We start from the raw sequence: 18,783 nt of genomic DNA, 5'->3' as shown, positions 1-18,783 counted from the left end.
ACATTAGAAAATAATTGTAAATAAATAAATTCTTAAGAAAAAAGCAGAAAGATATTGAGGAATACATATTCCAAAAATATTACCTCTATAAAAAATTACTTTTACCCCTCCAATTAAAACTTTATGCATTACCTTGAAGAAAATGATTTTTTGATTAATTAGTTATATATTATACAATTCTAATGTACATTTTTTGAAAAGGGTATATTACAAAAAGTAACACGGTGAATGGATAGTGTCTCGTTCTATAAACGTGAAAGTATATTATTTATATAAATTTTATTCTGAAATGAAGTCTGTGTATTACGATGTCAAAACTCATGTATTTTTTGTGCATTGCAAACTCTGCTGGAAAGATTTCTCTACTTTTTTTTTAATAGAGAAAACAAGGATAAAACGCCGCATGACTTTTTTTTCAATATATATATTTTTTTTCTTACATAGAACATTGATTTATTTTCAATTTAGATTCAAATAGATAATAGAGATGTGCGTGTCTTTATAGCTATCGTAGTCTTATTATTGTTACTATTATTCATGGAATGTTATGATTTGGCATGGAATGAACAAGTGATGGGTTGTGTTAGAAGAAACTTTTTGACTTCTCGGGACAACAGGTGGTCTACGAGTTAGAAGAAGAAGAAAAAAACCCTCTTAATTTTGTATATAGGTTAATCACAACTTGAAAAAGTATCTTCCAATTATTATATATTGTATACATTTAAAATATGTAATGTTAATTCAAATTTATTTCATTATCTTGGCCGGAAAGACCATGTATAATTCATTTTCATTTATATATATTACATAAATAAGGAACCCTCTCCAGGGGCACGGTTAGGATTTATAAACAATGAATGGGAGCCCATTCTAGGATGTCTTACATATTCTTTTTAATTTGGATTTTATAAATTGAGTTAATAGTCATTAGAGTCCCATCTGATTTAGTAAATTGAAACAATTTATATATTATTTGAAGGGATGGGGCAATATTGTTTAAATTGCAGTGATTGTTTAAAAAAAACACACTTGTGATAATGTAATAAAAATATGCTAACATAGAGGGACCACTATCAACTATAATGTTCCTGGCTTCCTGATACGAAAAAAAATATCTATATACGGAATATTCCGAAGTTAACTTACAGGGTGCACAAACTGCCTATGGCCTCACTATGGAGTACTCTTTTGAGCAAACGAAATCACTAATACAGCAATTGACGAATTTGTTGTCCAAATATTTGGAAAAGGCACAAAACCCTCGTTGAAATCGCCCGGGAGCAATAACACAGATTAGCCTATCTGGACGCGCTAAAGACCAAGGTGAAGCCCAATATCGATATGGCTGCCAATGGGAGGTTTAAAATGTGGGGAAAAGACTCGACTCCCTGCCACACCTTGACAAAAATCGTATCGAATGGCTCCATTACAATTTTGAGGAATTATTCTTCCCGGAATTTTGGCCTGACCGGATCTGATTCCGTTGGATTTTTATATTTGGGGGTTCGATGGAACGTCAAACCACGGGCACATAGACAAACTTATCAGTCGGATCAAGAAGGATTTGCCAAGGGACCAATTTTCTGAAGGTCTTCTCGTGCTTTCAGCCTCGAATAAAAACTTTAATTGAAGCTGAAGGTGATTTTATTGAATTAAATAAATTAAAATCCATCATTTTTTTAGAATCTAGTTTTTTTTGTTTTTTTTTAAAATCAGGCTGGAGAAAAAATTGCGTTTAAAAAAAGTCATTTTCTTGGCACAAATAGATTGCGCAACCTATATTTATCATATTTGTCTGACGTACTACTAGAGGGCGCTTGGAGATCGAGAATCAACGAAGTAAATATTATTCAAGATTCATTTCACACTCAACTTATTCTGAATTTTAATAATAAGTAGATGCTTCACAAATACTGAAAGCGATAAAGGGACCAGCTCCTCTCTTATAAACCCATTGTTGGATAAAAGGGAAGGGAATGGATAATGTAATTGACTCCCTAATAATGAGTCATCACTTATATAATTGCAAAAATGAAAAAATAAACATGATTCTCATTTATCTCAACAAACAAATAATTATTTAACTACTACTCTCTGACTCAACTCACATCACCAGTAATGACCTCCTTTTTTCAAAGATCATAGCTCCCAGGTAATAAATAAATTGAATCAACAGGGATTTAATCAAAATAAATAAACGAGCTTGATAATAAAAAAAAAACACAACTCTAAGGAAGAGTAAAAGGGTAAATATAACAGAGAATCATTCAGGTAAGTTACTAATGCTTTCCCCGAGTTTTTTTTATTATACAGAAACAAAATATACTCATTTACAGCTCTCATAAAATGAGTTTATCTATTTTGAGTTATTCATTCTGTTATTCTATATATATATATATATATGGTGCGTCAACATAAAAATAATTAAACAAACATTGGGAAAACGAAAAAAATTCAAATTAATTCAATAAAACATAATGCAATATCGTTATTCTGATTAGAATCATAAATTTGTTGGAGGATCAAAACAGCAAAAAAATAATGTTATATCCTTACAGATTGGCACTCAAAATATACATAAGATGTACATACGTACGCTCGTTGAGGATGTTACGATTTAATTTTTGTCAAGGAACAATGTGACCTATTTAAAGACAAAAATATAATGAAAGAGGAACGAATGACATGTCTTTAAAGAATATTAAAATTTATGATGTAGGGAAGTGATAAATCCATAGGAGACCGGGAAATCTATGATCTATATTTTAAATTATATATCTATTCGTATAAATATGCTTATATATCTTGTATGTATGAGTATGAGTGAACACAAGAACAATCTTGCAACATTATTCAAAATAAAATAAAATATTTCCAATATTTTTTTTTTACTTTTTCTTTTTGTAAATATGACATTTCCTACTACACCTTCTAGGTCCATTTTTCAATATTCATCATTGGGGTATATAAATAGTTAGAACACCTCAAAGCATTATTCCAAACTTCGATGGTAATTAATTCCACAATTTGTCAATAACTCTGAAATTAATTAAGTACTTTCCCCAAATATGAATATAAATAATTGGAGAACTTACTAAGAAAGAGGAGTAAAAATATTATATACATATGAATATTTGAGTCTCTGGGGGTAGTTAAACACCCCAGGGAATTAATCTAGACTCAATTAGGAGAAACAACATTTTAGTATGATTTTGATTGGACGAATAACACAATATGTAGGACAATGTAACATTTATGATCAATGATGCAGTTACATTTTCAGGTAGCCTTTTTTTTCTTTCTGAAGAGTGGACTTTCTGTTTCTAAGCTGCTACATTATAAGTTAATTCCTGAGAGGTTAACTTCATTTTCTACTAAATACAAGCAAATCATTGATATATACAACACCATATATTTTTATTTTTTTCTATACTGATAAGAGGATGGAAAGTAACCCTTAGGATTTGTTGCATAGTTAGTATATAATTAAGTTTATAATATAAAGTCCTTGTTGGACTCATAGTAGAGTTTAGGATTGACATCGGAGTAATTCTTGTCTTTGTCCTTTATTATTTCATTTCCATCTTCCCCCTTGTGACAGCTGCTTGGGCATCATATAATGAAGTCATGACTGTTAACTGCTCTCCTTGAAAATATTCTTCAAATTATTAGGATTAACATTTTGATTTGTGGTTTCCTTTTTATAACAAGCCGAAAATGCTATCGATAAGCGTAACTGATTATGATAAAAAAATAGCCTTTCATAAAGAAAAAGGAAAAACATTGATGATTTTTTTCAAAGGAGGAGTAAAATATGGATATAAATATATATTAAAATGGATTGCATTTCTGAAAACCATAACCCTTATATACTACATAGAAGTATGTTTTTTTTTGTTCTCAAAAGGTGAGTTGGTATATTTTATATGATTTTTATCATCTTCATACATACATACATACTTACTTAATATGCATGAAAAAAAGTTATTTAATATTAAAATCTTTTCATTTTTACTTTGTTTGTACTGTATTTTTTTATATTTTATTATTATACTGTTTGAGGTAAAAGAGGGCTTATCATTTCATTGATGAAGAATCAATATAGTACACTCATAGTACAAATCATTCAAATCTATTTATACCCATAAATGATAAAGTTATTTAAATATGAGGAAATGCAAATTTAGAAAGCTCCAATTTATGTATGTTAAGCCCAGGGTCGGTCTTAGATTTTAGGCCCTACGTCAGATTTTATATAAGTAAATTAATCAAATTTGGCTAAAAATTACTTAAAAACACCACAAGAAAGATGGGATTTTCCAATAAAAAACCTCTCTTTCACAAAATAAAATTAAACATTTGTTAAAATAAAAGTCAATTCATAAATATTATTAAAAAATAATTTTAAAAAGGCTCCAAAAAGTATTTTTTTTCTTAGAGCTTTAATTTCTTTTTAAAAAAAAGGAAATTCAAATTTTCATGTTGAGATTTAGGCCTAGTCCAATCTGTTTCATATATGAGCTAGGAAAAAAAGCTAACAACAGTCCTTCATAGATCAGATAATTTTTGCTGCAAACTCATAACTTAGACTTATGGTCATCTCAAAACTTTGATGAACTTTTATAATAATTGTCTTTCTTTGAATTAGTTCAGATATTTCCTGACTATTTTTACATATTTGGCGCTATGAAGAGTCCAAATTCAATTGAATTAGATTAAATTACAAATTATGTAGTACAATTTTATTTTTATTGAGGACTATAAGATGAAAAATATGATTTATTGTTCTGAAGGAAAAAGGGATCATTCGTCATGGATAAGCTCCAAAGTCGCAGTTGGTAAATTAACTAGTCGGAAATAATAAATTAGTAGGATAAAACAAATAAAAGTTACATGTATATAAATCTGCATTTCATGTTTGCACAAAAACTTATTCTTTTATTTATTTTCTTATACTTCTCTCAACTTTTTGTTTAAAGAAAACTATGTTCCTGGCAGCAGCTTACATGGCAATATTTTTATTTCTTAAGATTTCAACAAAAAAAAAAAAAAAAAACGCTTTAGAATGCCCGCAAAAGGCCTTGATCCAGACAAATACAATGTACGAACAGAGAAGAAGAATTAATATAAGTCAAACTTTAATTCAATATATTCTTGCTGTTGGTATATTGTGAATTATATTATACATAACAAAATAAATAATTAATCTTACATTCATACTTGACAAAAAAATTTAGGTACATATATACTATCATTTCTCTCCTAAATCCTATTTTCCCATAATTTTTCGGGGCTTTACAGCTACAAAAAAAACATTTGAGGGAAACCACACATATTAAGATAGTAATATCTTAATATACGAGTTGTATTCGTTCCTGGACAGAGCTTGCGAGGATAAACAATTTGTCCCATGATAAATAAATATAAAAAATCGCCTCGTATCTCAAAAATCTCGTATATTAGGGCCCTTGTATATCAATGAACTACTTTATAATCTTCCTTTATGTAATTCATTTTATAAAAAAATTGAATACCTATTAATGCTTTAGTGAAAATGATGTGTATCGACAGATATAATGCACAATAAATTACCTATAATTAGTGTTGTGTCGGTCCATGTTTAGAACTGAAGACTGCAGTCCTGTCCAGTTCAAACATGAATGTCAGCCCTAAAAACATATAAAGCTAAGTCCTTGATGAGGTCACTCAACTATATTTATTATTTTTTAATCAGTTCTGTTATTGAGAATTGCTTAGGGACCGACAGTCCTAAGCAACGGTTCCAAGGACCAATAGACCTGGTTTTGAGACTGGACTGGACCGAATATATAAGTTCCAACGCACTTATAACAAACCTACAGAGGTGTATTTAACTATAACTCCCCCTTTTAATGTAGGATTAATTTGAAATTTTTCATAAATTTAAAATGTGTATAACTTGTTTAAAAATTGTTTCTTATTAAAATATATGGTATATTATATTTTAGTGGTTTAACATTTTCTATCTCATACTTGAATCTCTCATGACTCAAAAATATCGAAATGGATTTCCTGAGAGATCGATAAAGAAAAAAATCCGAGGAAAGGAGAAACCCTTAGATCTGGTTGAACCAGCTCGACCTAAATTATAACTAGAAACTACTGATGTTACTTCATTAAATACAACTTGAATCTGATGACGTCATTGGATTGCAGCCGACTTAAATATAAAATGCAATCGGTAAAACTAAGTCTTAAAATAAGTAGAATAAACTTAAGTTATGCAACATATAATGTTTCAATACATGTCTTTTATGCAAACTTTTTGTATACTATGGCACACAAATCAAATTAAAATGTTCGATTCTTACAGTCTACTAAAATTAATAAAATTTCAAGGACATAGACCAATAAAACTTAAAGAAGAAAAAGGAGTTAAAACCCTGCCAAGAAAAAAAAATCATATCAGTCACCTCAACAAAAACCTATTAAATGAAGACTTTTAATAAAAGACCTGTACATCATTACATACATCACACGTTTTGGCAGAGAACAGAAGCATTTCCGATAAATGATGACTTCTTTGTTATGTATGTTTGTAAATATGTATAGTAGAGGTATAAAAACAGAAATAATAACACTCCAGACCCAAAACCTATTCAAACATCTACAGTTTCCTCAAAACTGTATATACATTTTTGGGAGGCATTAAAGGGTAAAAAAGTATTTGGTTTGATGCAAAATGATTTTCAGTTTTGGTTATGCACACAACCAAAAGAACATTATAAATATATGGTCCACATTAAAGCAAACTATAATATTTATCCTCAAAATTGAGTCTGGATTATATTTGTATAATCAGACATCAAATTAATGTCAATTTGTATCAACAAATTATTCTTATTAATTATTTAGAGACGCGGCAAATAGTAAATACGGTCGCAAAATTCCATCGTCACAATAAAGGCCTTCACTCAAAGATTTCAACGCTATGTTAGCGATCTCTGGGTATTCTGCCATAACTTCAATTCAGAACTCTTGTATATTTGTTGTCTCGAACACTGCTTCAAGACCATTGTCATTTGCAATCTCTAGCAGTTGGTATTCTTCATGTTCGTACATCCTGGTTTGTTGACAAATGGGTCACATATCGATTGCTTGGCCGTTCGTTATAGAATACAGTCATTTCAAAATAAAAGACCGCTTGTCTTAGATTGGGATTATGATGCACTCTATCTACTGTTGGAAGGAGAAGAAGAAAATATTTAGTATGAATAAATATTACAAAAGAGCGCAGGAAGCACCTAGTTGACATTTTAGCTTGTTGGCTGTGAAATTTGATAAGTCAATGAAAAATCACAAAACAGTGGGACCACTCATATACCGGGTGGTCCATTGAAATCTGAACACTTACTCATTCAATAATTAATGAAGGTTGAGTAATTTGAATTTATTCATATTTCGATATATTAAAGCATAACCAATTAGTTACAAAACAGAACAAACCTGAGTTATCTAGCTTATGTAAAGGCGAGAAAATGACACTTGAACATGATACACGAATGTCTATTTTGTGTATTTTAAACAGTTGAGGTTCTCTGGGACCGTCAGCAAGTCTAAACGTTGGAGAGGAAGAAGGACTTTGTCAAAAAAGGCCAAACTGGACATCAATGAATTAAAGAAAATAGCCCAAGGCAATCCTATCGATTCTGTGAAGGCCCATGCAAGAGATCTCAGGGTTTACCAAGCCTACCCAGAAAGCTATCAAAAAATGCATGGAAAAAGTCTTGTGAGGGTGGAGAGACTACTTTTGACACCAACAATGAAAGAACCCCATCTCCTCCGTTGCAAGACTCTTTTGAACTAGTTCTTAATGAGTCTTTTCAACTCTTTTATGACACTTTTAGGCCCCTTACATCCATGATATCAACCCACTCGACTATACCTCATGTCGCCTCATAGCCTTGCAGTGTCCTCCATCCCAAAATCGTGGCCCTTAAAGCCACTGGCAGTCAGTACTGAAACGCTATGATAGAAGACCACATTTGCAGTGGGAGTCAAACCATCCACTGCCGCTTGGAAGTCACCATTGGCACTAAGGGTGACTACATTAATGATTAAGACAGCTCAAACACACATTTATTTATAGTATTATTTTTTTGAAAATTCTATTGTTAATTAATTATAACATGTAGAAGTTTAAAATTCAAAGTGGTCAGATTTTTATGGACCACTGGGTAATTGAACAAAATATGTACAATAAATATTGGGATGTGTATATGTGTATTAAAGGTTGTTTTTGTGTTAACTTCACACCACATATTATAATCATTTTCAGGAGGTATTAAAGACTGTGAGTTATGAGAGTAGTCGTTAAAAAATTTTTGGGGTTTGGTTTGATGCAAAATAATTTTCATTTATGGTTTTTGCACATTAAAAAACAAACCATATACAGTATATTACAGACAATATGTATAATGTATACATTTCTGAATTCCATTCATAGTAGACAACATTTTTTTGGGAGAGAGAAAAGGGAAAGGGGATTTGAGGTCAAATATTTGTGAAAATGTTTTCAAATATAATAATAATTCGCATTTTTTTAAGTAAAGAAAAACATGACATTTTCTTTTTAGTTTAATGCAAAATGAAATAATGAAATTGGATTTTTTTTTTTTGACAAGTATCTTTTTTTAATATAAATAAGTATTTATATTTTGCATTTGTTTAACCTATGTATATGGTTACACCTTTTATTAAACTTACCTAATAATACAATTAAAGTATGCACAGTATGGTTGAAAAAACATCAGTATTAGAAAATATATCGTTTGCATAAGGAAACGTCCATCCAACAAGATAAAGAGATGAAATTTTATACCAAAACAGGAAAAGTTGAATTGCTATCTCCTCAGATGGGAATTGATTTGGACTCGAACAATATGTAATTAAATACAGCTCTATAATTGTTTAAGTACAAGTCGAGTTTGAGTCATAAAAAATGACTCATGGGCAAGTTTGAATTAGAGATATGGTATAATACATATCTGCTTATGCATCAGCAGTTATGGGTAAATTTGCAACACAGTCGTATATGGAGTAATTATGTATGTAGAAAAATAATCTTAGCCGAATTATCTGCAATCTTTCTGTTGGGTCCCGAAAAATAACTATTATAGACTTTTAAAAAAACAAAAAAAAACATAGCAATTATGTTATAATAGGAGCCCCTCCTTTTCCCTTTATGTATGCATATGAGACACTTTTTCGAACAAACAAGGAAAAGAAACTTTTTAGACAAAAAAATAACAAATTTGTAAGAGTATCCAAGAATAAATATTTATTATTATTATTGTTATAGGTAAACCTTCAGGAAACAATTGAGCATGAAGATTGTAGATATATACAAACATACATCGAGCTTTAGGTAAGTCTGTAGATAGGAGAGAGGGAAAAAACACATCTTACAATACATTAACCAAAAGAAAAAAGAATGAAAAAAAAAACACACATCACTTTTAAAAAGCCTATTGAGAAAATTGAAAGGGAACTTAAAAAGTCTTTTTTTTTTTTTTTTTTTTAAAGAAGAGAAGGGGTAAATAAACTAGGGCAGTCTATGAAACTTTAAACACCTGTTGTGTCAAAAAGATGTACATTAGACTCTACTGTAACTACAAAAAATTTGGCATCTCAGGGGGAAAAAAACAAAAACATAAAAACTCTTTTTGAAAGATTATAAAATTAAAATACATATGTCATGTTCAACAAACCAACCAAAGAATTGAAGGGGGAATAAATAAAAAGTTGTATTTTTAATTCATTTAAAAGACCATATTATCGATAATTCAAAAAAGTGTTTCATATTTGAAATAAATTAATTCTCAAAATGTACTTTTACATAATATTAGTATTATACACATTGTATCAAAAAACTAGATTGGAGTATTAAAAATGACAGCATGAAAACCCTCATTCTTCGATATTTAACAGATTTACAAGGCAAAAAGAGTTTATGAAGAACCTTTTTTTAAGGAGTAAAAGGTTATTTTCTTGTTTAAATGAATAAAACAAAAAGTATCTTGAGAATGCAAATTCCAAACTTTTGTCATTTCGGTACACGTTAATTAACATACATAAAACAAGCAGCGATATGCACAGAATTCTTGTCACTTTTACTGAATCTTGCAACTTTTTATCCAAAATATATAATAAAAAAAAGTTTTTAATTAGTTGGTAATTACCCAATTCTCCGAAAATGTAGGACAGATCATCATTTAAGAAGTAATTTTGTCAGCCATGACTAGATCCAATGTATTGGTCATCGAATGTTTTGAATGACAAGTATGAGACACAATGAAGCATAAAAAAAACAAGCGCTTCATTGGACTAAACCCGATATTTTTATTTTTTGACAAAATAAAGACGAGACTAACTATGAAAAAAGGCAGGACGAAATGTAATAAAACGGAATGTGACAAAACAAGACGAAATCAACACTGCTGATATCGGTCCTTAAACTCCGTTAGTGAGCATTGTTTTTTAACGCGGATATTGAGCTGGGTAAAATATAATCCAGATAATAAAATGTATTTAATTACATGATAAAAATTGGTATGAATACACTAATTACATCATTTAAATTCGGAATCTTCTTTTAGCTACAATATTCATTTTTTTAAATACTAAAAAAACTAGTTACAATAGAAGATATCGAGAAAAAATAAATTGTTATTTTGAAATAATTTTAACAATATGAGCTTGGGGTTTTAAAAAATATAGTTTGTTATTATGATATTGATTATTAAGCTAAAGAAAATCAAAAAGGAAGAAAAAAAGAACGACTTTAATCCAACCAGTTGATTTAATTCAGTAAACTTCTATTAAAAACTGTTCAATATTAGAAGAAATCTTAATTAAGGCATTATCAAGATTATTAAAAAGAACATCTTATCATATTTTACGTTTCAGGAGCATACTAAAAAGTATTGGCGATAAAATGTAGATTCAAAGGAATAAGTGTATGTTTATCAATTTTTGGGTATAAAATATCCCATTTCACTAATAGATGATTAAATACATTTTAAACCCACCTCTAGACAGCATAACTTTCACTAATATCTTAATATATTACCTCAATTTACCATTTGAATTTCTTTAGTAGAACTTTGCCTTGGATTTAATTTCCTATGACATTTTCCCCCCTACATAAGAGACACATTTTAAATCACAGAACCTCCATATTTGGAAAATAAAAATTGTTGAGGCTTAAAGATTATAACATGAATTGTCTTAGAAATAAGTTATGATACTTAAACGTGGGTGATTTGTAAAAGTTTCTGACCTCAAAGTGAAGATGATAGCATACGAACAAAGCTTCTCACATCCATGTAGTATCTGTCGAGAGATACTTACCAAAGTTTCAACCATTTTGGACGTGCAATTGCTATGTCGTTGAGTGATGAATGAGTTGATTCGAGTGTTTTTGTGTAAAAAATTTCTGAATGTTTATTTTATTTTTTTAATAATAGTCTCCCTGTAATTTTACACATTTCTCCCATCAAGTTTCCCATCTTAGTAACCCATCCTGTCTGTAACATCTCTGGGAAAAGTGTGTAGACTGTAGAGTTGCAATGAGATTATGTTGAAAAAATACCTTTTTATATACAAGGGCGTCCATCTCCGCATTGAGGTCGGAAACTTTTCAAACCAGCCTCATATATACATGACAGATGTGGAAACCCCCTTTAGTGAGGTAATGTATCACTAAAATACCCATATTGATAAGGGAAGAACTTTCAAAATCATTAAATAAATTTGCTCATTTTTCATCTTTTCAAAAATAAATCAACATCATATTTTATTCCGTCAATGACATTTGTATATGCTTCTATTTATGAATATATTGAAAACTACTAAAAAAATAGTAGCAGTCAATATATTTATTAATTAGCTGTCATAATTCATTATCTAACAACCCTCTGTTGTACATATATCTATATATATTTACGATATAAAAATACATCAATACAATTCATTTGAAGATGTTATGTCATGCGTAAAAACATAGAATTAGACTGATTAGAGGTCGTTACTATACATATCAACGCACAGATGTAAAATTACATACTCTGGGAGTAGTTACATATAAATCATTTTTCTCATCACTATTTGATCGAAAACGGGAAATATGTTTCCTACGTGTATATCTAATATATATATATAGATGTTCCTTGGTAATAAGCTACCCCAGAAGATAAATAATTTTCCAAAGTGTTCAGGGTACGAAAAAACTGAGATGAAAGTAATCTAGGCTACTAAAAAAATTAAATTTGGAATTTTAAGGCCATGAAAACAAAACAAATGTAAAGTGGATCTGTTAAGAGCGAGGGAGAGAGGTGGATAGAAATTTACAAGGACATAGCAAAAAATTACTGAAATGTCAATGATCGATTCTCTGGTAATTCCAAAAAGGACTTACAATTATAACACCGCAACAAAACGCACATATAGCTTAGTTTCTTTGTCATTATTTCCCCTTCTTGAAGGAATTTAGTATAATAAGACGTTGACTCTTTTTTTTTTCAAACAATCATGCCATTCTGTGCCGCGTGTTTTTATGTTTTAATTATGGAGGTCAAACTATATGATTTCTTGCCATATTTATCAACTATTCAATTATGTTTGTACATAGATATTTATATTATTGAGAAAGTGTAGGTTTAAGTTATATGTATTTATAAAAATGTTTTTGATAAAAAAATAAAGTAAAATTAAAATCTAAGTAAGAAAAATATTAAAAATTTTCGGATCCAATAATAATTATTACGTTTTTAAAGGTTTTTACAAATGATGTTGTATACTCATTACAAATAAATAATTCCCAAAGAAGCAAGTCCTGTGGGTGGTACTAAAAACTAATCTGTGTATGTATAGTGATATTGATTGAATGAGAAAATTGAGAATGTCTGCAAGGGTACAACTACCTCAAAATGTATTATTTTATCTTAAAGTATAATAAACAATACTTAAACTTGAGAGTATTTATCATGTTTCAGCGGGTTCCCAGGGTTTCTCCTAGTAAATCCCACATTTAATTATTTTATTAGAAATAGTTAATTAAATCAAAATTGAATGATAAAATATATATTTCCCCGTATTCCCCTCAACCACAATTTACCGATGAATGGAAAACTCTAGCATGTATTTAAAGAATAATTTGTTGTTTTTTAATTGCAGTTTTGAAGGATCTTCACTGTCCAATGAGTAATTCAATCTATTCGTTCATAAAAAAGATGTAAAAAGAATGTACTTTTTGAAGGTAGGACATATTTGTATGTATGTCTTCTGTTTATTCTAAAAATGAAAAAATTTTAAGAAAAAAAACACATCATTATACACGAAAAATAAAGGTGAAAATATGGGTGTTACTTATCGACCCTGCTCATATATAATTGTATACAAAAAAGTATTGTTCAAGAATTTGGTCATTGACAAATGTGTACATTTGTGAGCAATATTATTATTTTTTTCATCATATACACGTTCATAACACATATAAAAACAAAAACCATCCTGTGTATAACTATAAAAAACATTATTTCACTAAACGTATTGAAGAATTAATAAAACAGTTATTCCGCTATGAATTAACAACACAGCAATAACTTTCCAGCGATTCAATGCCCCCCTATAATAAAGAGCCAATATTTTGATGCAAACTGCTGTAAAAGTAATTTTATAATGAAAATAATACATGAATAAATTAATCAAACCTTAATTATTCAATTTCAAGACCTTTTTATCACGTTTACTCTCAATATTCTCTCTTTTATCAGTTGTAGGATCACCTAGTTTCATGTCATTATCACACAACAGACTTAATTGTACAGCAACGATAGGGATGCAATGTCATACCACCATAGTTTTAGAAGAGCGCTATCTAAAAATGTTAAAATTATTGAAATCCTGACGAGCGTAAATTTAAAAAAAGTATATATAGGTAACTTTGCGAGACGAGTGCCGACATATCGGCTGACAAGGATCACTATATAAACTACTGTGTTCCAAACTAGCTATGTATTCTTAAAATTGGGATGAACAATTAATTTGATGACGAAAATTTTGCAGGTGGACAATGTATTATTTTTACAAATGCATACTCACTTTTGTCTGATCTATGTATTACTTTGCCTTTTATTTATAGCTTTGTAGTTGGCAACAATGAAATTTTTTCCTATTTTTATATTATACAAAGCAATTCAAAATAGTCGATATATATTTCATAAGAAAATACGAAGTAATAGGTTAGATACTCTATAAATAAGCAATCTAGTTGAAAATAAAAAATATGGTGTAGAATTTTAGCTAGTTAATCAAAATAAAAATATTTTAAAAGAAATGCATTTGTTCATTTTTTTAGAAACCTTGTTAAAAATCTTTCTACGTTTTAATAATTTTGACAGAATTTCCCCTGCTGTCATAGTCCATATATTGTTATTTATTTTTCATAGAGAAAGAGCAGCTTAAAGATCAAAAACTGCCAAAATATAGAAAAAAAAACTACTTAGAATGTGTGCATTGACAATAAGGTTAGGGAAATATATTACTTCTGTCCTCGCTGGGTATCTTACAATTTCCTTGAAATTCCAAACAAAATCAGCCCTTTCATAACTTTTTCTTCACTCCTCATCAAAAACCTTCAGGTTTAAAGTAGTAATTCATTTTTCTTTTAAATGAAGACATTGTACTCGATACATACAATAATAATTCCTATGAAAAATGAGTTGGGCATTCACAGTGGGTCACTATTGGGATTTTTTTAACAATTTATATAATAAATCATATTTCAATTCATTCGATCCCTTTAGCTGAAGTTTCTATTTAAATTAAAGTGTAATTTTTCATATTCATCCATAGAAAAACCTATATGTGTTTAAACAGGTATGCAATACTCAATAGTTCTATGGTCGTTTATCTTGTTCAAACTTTTTTTCTTTTGGAGTATATAAGTTGAAATTTTATTTATGAAGAACGATCCTGTACATTTAAATTCGTTTGATTATTTTCTATATGGGTATTATTCAAAAGTTCTAACTTGTACTGTTATCAGATTGTACAAGTTAAAAATCCTTGTACTCATCATGTTTTATTTAATTATTATGAGAATATTCATTTTAATTAGTAAATGTGGTGAGTTAACACAAAAATAATCTTTAATAAAGATCATTAAATGGAGAAATGTAAATGCAAAATAAATACAAAGAAGAAATCATTCATGCTTACTTCTGTGTTGACGAGCAACAAATATAAATTAATGCTTTCATTTTGATCGATTAAAATTACAAATATATAATAGACTGTCTAGCGATGGAACTGTGGACTTTTGAACTATATAAGTGCAACATAATTCCTATTGATTAATACTTTTTCATGGAAAAAGTACAAAATGACATCAAAAATATGAATAATATATTAGTAATCGAATGATCTTTCCAATCATTACATTAAATGTATTCCCTACACGTATTCTAAATTATTCAATAAAAATACTTTACTTTATTCTTTGGTCGTTGCAAATTATACAAGTTATAACATGTACCGAGTTTATCATAACTATATCCCGATCACTTGAAATACTAAAGAGGCTGCATTTTTAAAACTTACGATGGGAGATTATAGCAAAGGGGCTAAACTGTTGATCTTCCTTGTTTTGTAATTTCAGAACTACATAAATAGCAAATGGATCATATAAAAGTTGTTGCTTTACTCCGTACGGGAGTAAAAAAAAAAGACATTGTCAAACAGACCGTTGTGAGCCGTTTATAAAGTCAAAAAACGTCTTGAAGCCAAAGAACTGCTGGACAGGAAGGCTGGAGGTGGTCCTCATCTTTGATCAAAGAAGCCGTTATGGCTGCACCAAGGAAGCCTTTAGATCACATACCAATGGCCTAAATTTTTTAAAGGAAACAGTTAGAAGGTCCATCAAAAAGGAGTATGGGAAGTCTTTGGAGATTAAGAAGAACCCCTTTCTCAAGGATGCTTCTCATCGGGTACTTGTACTGTATGACACAGTGCTTAATCGTCAAAATACCTTGCACTGTTTTTTTAAGTACTAAAATTATTTGCACCACAAAACACCCGGCCTCAGTTATCAGCCTAATGTAGGTCATATTATACTGTACTAAGCCTAAACTGTATGCAAAAAAAGTATCTAAATAAAAATATGTAACGACATTACACGAATTAAGTACAAATTTCTTCATTAAGTTTGGGTTCCGAATACGGTAATAGTTTTGATACACCCGCTACATGAGGTATACATTAAAAAAATAACTTAATAGTAGTGCATATACATCTAAGTTATTGTATATGTACATATATAAACACAATTTATCAGAGAGAGAGAGGTGTGTACTGTGTGTGTACTAATCAAAAGATGAATCAAGACATCTTGATTAAGTCATTTACTTTCCATGATCCTTATCTTTAATTGTTAAACCCATTAAAGTAATTCATTCAGATAATTGAGGAAGAATAAAAATGACTTTAAATGTGTTTTTTTTTCTTTCATAGGCATATAATTGTAGTTGTCATGGATAAGCATATCAATAGATGTTTGTTTATACTTTCTCCTATTCGTGAGGATATATCAATACTCTGACCACCTGCTAAAAGATCATCTACAGCAGCGATATTGCAGCTGCAATTATATCCTAACAGGTTATTATTGGATTTATTAAAAAAATGTACTTCTATTAATTATAGGGATTTAAAATAGGTATTTGATTTTGAAAGCCTTTTCTTAAGTGACACAATTTTAATTTCGCCTCTTTTCTAACATTTTCTCTCATCTTACTCACAATTTGCCAACAAAAGAAAATATTTGTTTAACTCAGACAAAAAGTTGTATAAATAAAATCTGCTCTTGTCTCAACATTGGCATAAAAAAAAAATAGTGAGATCCCATATAAATATTGGATCTTATGATTTTAAGAATGACTTCAATAACAAAATTGGAGGGAAAATTATTTGTAACATGGTGATCCATAAATGCTTATATAATGAAATAACTTATTGCTTTTGCTTGTCCTAAACCTTAGAAGAGGCAGTTTTTTTTTTTTAAATATGATGATATTCTTGTTATAGAGTAAAGTGGTTTTATATCCATGACCATTTATTAATTTCCAACATGCCTTATTTACATGTTCATGTCATTAACCTCCTTAACTTTCCTTTAAATCCCTTAATATTGTACATATTTTTGTTTTTAAAACATAATTTAAATTAATTGAAAAAATAACCTAAAAATAAAAAAAAAATCACCAAAATCTAACTTACCAAAAAATTCCTTTTGAACATTTATTTCAAAATGTATTTTGTCAAATGGCTACGGATTTGATATATGTATTTAAAAAAATCTGAACCCACTATTTTTGTCCCATAAAGTGTCTTATGGAAAATAAGGACGTCACTTTTTAATCACTACTCTTGATGAGTAACACCCCCTCCACAATCACTTCCACTCACAAATATCACGGATGAAACTCCCAAAGAAACGAAGCGAATACTACTGAGCTATCATTTATATACATAAAAAGGAAATTTTTTTCCACAAAATAAAACCCTCTTATTCCAAAAAAGTAAAAGAAAAAAAGGAGCGCTCGAGCTAATAATGATGATAGAGGCAAGCGAATAAGCGTCGTAAAAAGGGAAGAAGAATAATCTCAAAAATCCCTTGAGCGCCCTCAAAAAAATATACCGGTGGAATCTCCTATTATAATAGCAGTGGCAAGCATCTATTACATTATCCTTAGTAGATTTTGAAACACATTTTTACTCCAGAAGAAGTAGTAATGGAAAGCCTTTGGATTCCCCCTCTCTACTCCCTTATACCACCCTTTACTCATATAGGTTCCCTAAGATGATGGAAAAATGAAAAAAGGGAAGAAATGAGATCAGAACGAGTTTTGAGTTGAATTAATATACATGATAAGTTTTTAATTTATATATAATTAAGTTTCCTTTCCTTTTTTTTAACAAAATTATGTTTAAAAAAACTTTGATATACATAAAACAAGGATTCGTAAAAAGATATTTCCCATTTTTCATACATTATTTTTTTTCTTCCAGAAAACTTATGATACATTATTATTAGTATTAAAAATAAAAATGATAAAAAACAACATTCAATATGTAAGATATTATTTTTGTAAATTTATTGGTGCATAACTTTTATTTTACAATTTACAATCTCTTGACATCACTCAATTTGTTCTCGTTTATATATTATTTATGATAAATGAATGATTTCTTTGATTATACAGGGCTCAAATATGAAAATTGAGGCATCTTTGTGTCGCCTTAGAACCAAACGTTGTCGTTGTATTTTTTTAATCCTGCGTTATATATAGATTGAACACATTAATTCAGTCTAATTTCGTCACAATGGAAAAGCTATTTTTGGAGATGCGTCGTAGTTATATGTCTAATTAATAATCATGTACAAATCAGCAACCGTGACATCTATAACACCACCACTGGACTGACGATGCATCACATCCAGGATATTAAGAAGAAAATGGAGGATTCGAACAACTCTCAGAGGAGTATTTTACCGGGAAAGTTCGTCGAAATCCCTTTACATTAAAAATAGAACCCCCATTTAGCATTACAAAATAGATAAAAGTATACAGGTGTGCACTTCTAAAACTGAACATTCCTTTAAATTTTACGACTTGAGGGCTTGACGAGGGGTTCTCTTGTAGACCTTAAGGCCAAGATCTCGCTTAAATAGCCGGTCCATGG

General features: G+C 29.5%; 1 protein-coding gene across 6 annotated transcripts in view; it reads right to left on the bottom strand.

Moving 5' to 3' along the window:
* fra (neogenin protein frazzled) overlaps positions 1-18,783 on the bottom strand; it is a 290,853-nt gene that overhangs the window by 196,588 nt on the left and 75,482 nt on the right. For 3 of the 6 annotated variants that reach the window (XM_071889047.1, XM_071889050.1, XM_071889052.1), the window contains exon 1: positions 17,317-17,550. The exons of the other annotated variants lie outside the window; for them this stretch is intronic. The gene's annotated coding sequence lies outside the window, so the exon portion shown is untranslated. Of the gene's footprint in view, positions 1-17,316; positions 17,551-18,783 lie in introns of those variants that run through there. 6 annotated transcript variants of the gene reach the window in all.

The sequence above is a fragment of the Lepeophtheirus salmonis genome, chromosome 6, assembly GCF_016086655.4.
Source record: "Lepeophtheirus salmonis chromosome 6, UVic_Lsal_1.4, whole genome shotgun sequence".
NCBI lineage: Eukaryota > Metazoa > Arthropoda > Copepoda > Siphonostomatoida > Caligidae > Lepeophtheirus > Lepeophtheirus salmonis.
Note: the sequence above shows the minus strand (reverse complement) of the source record. Positions and strands in the feature narration are given on the sequence as shown.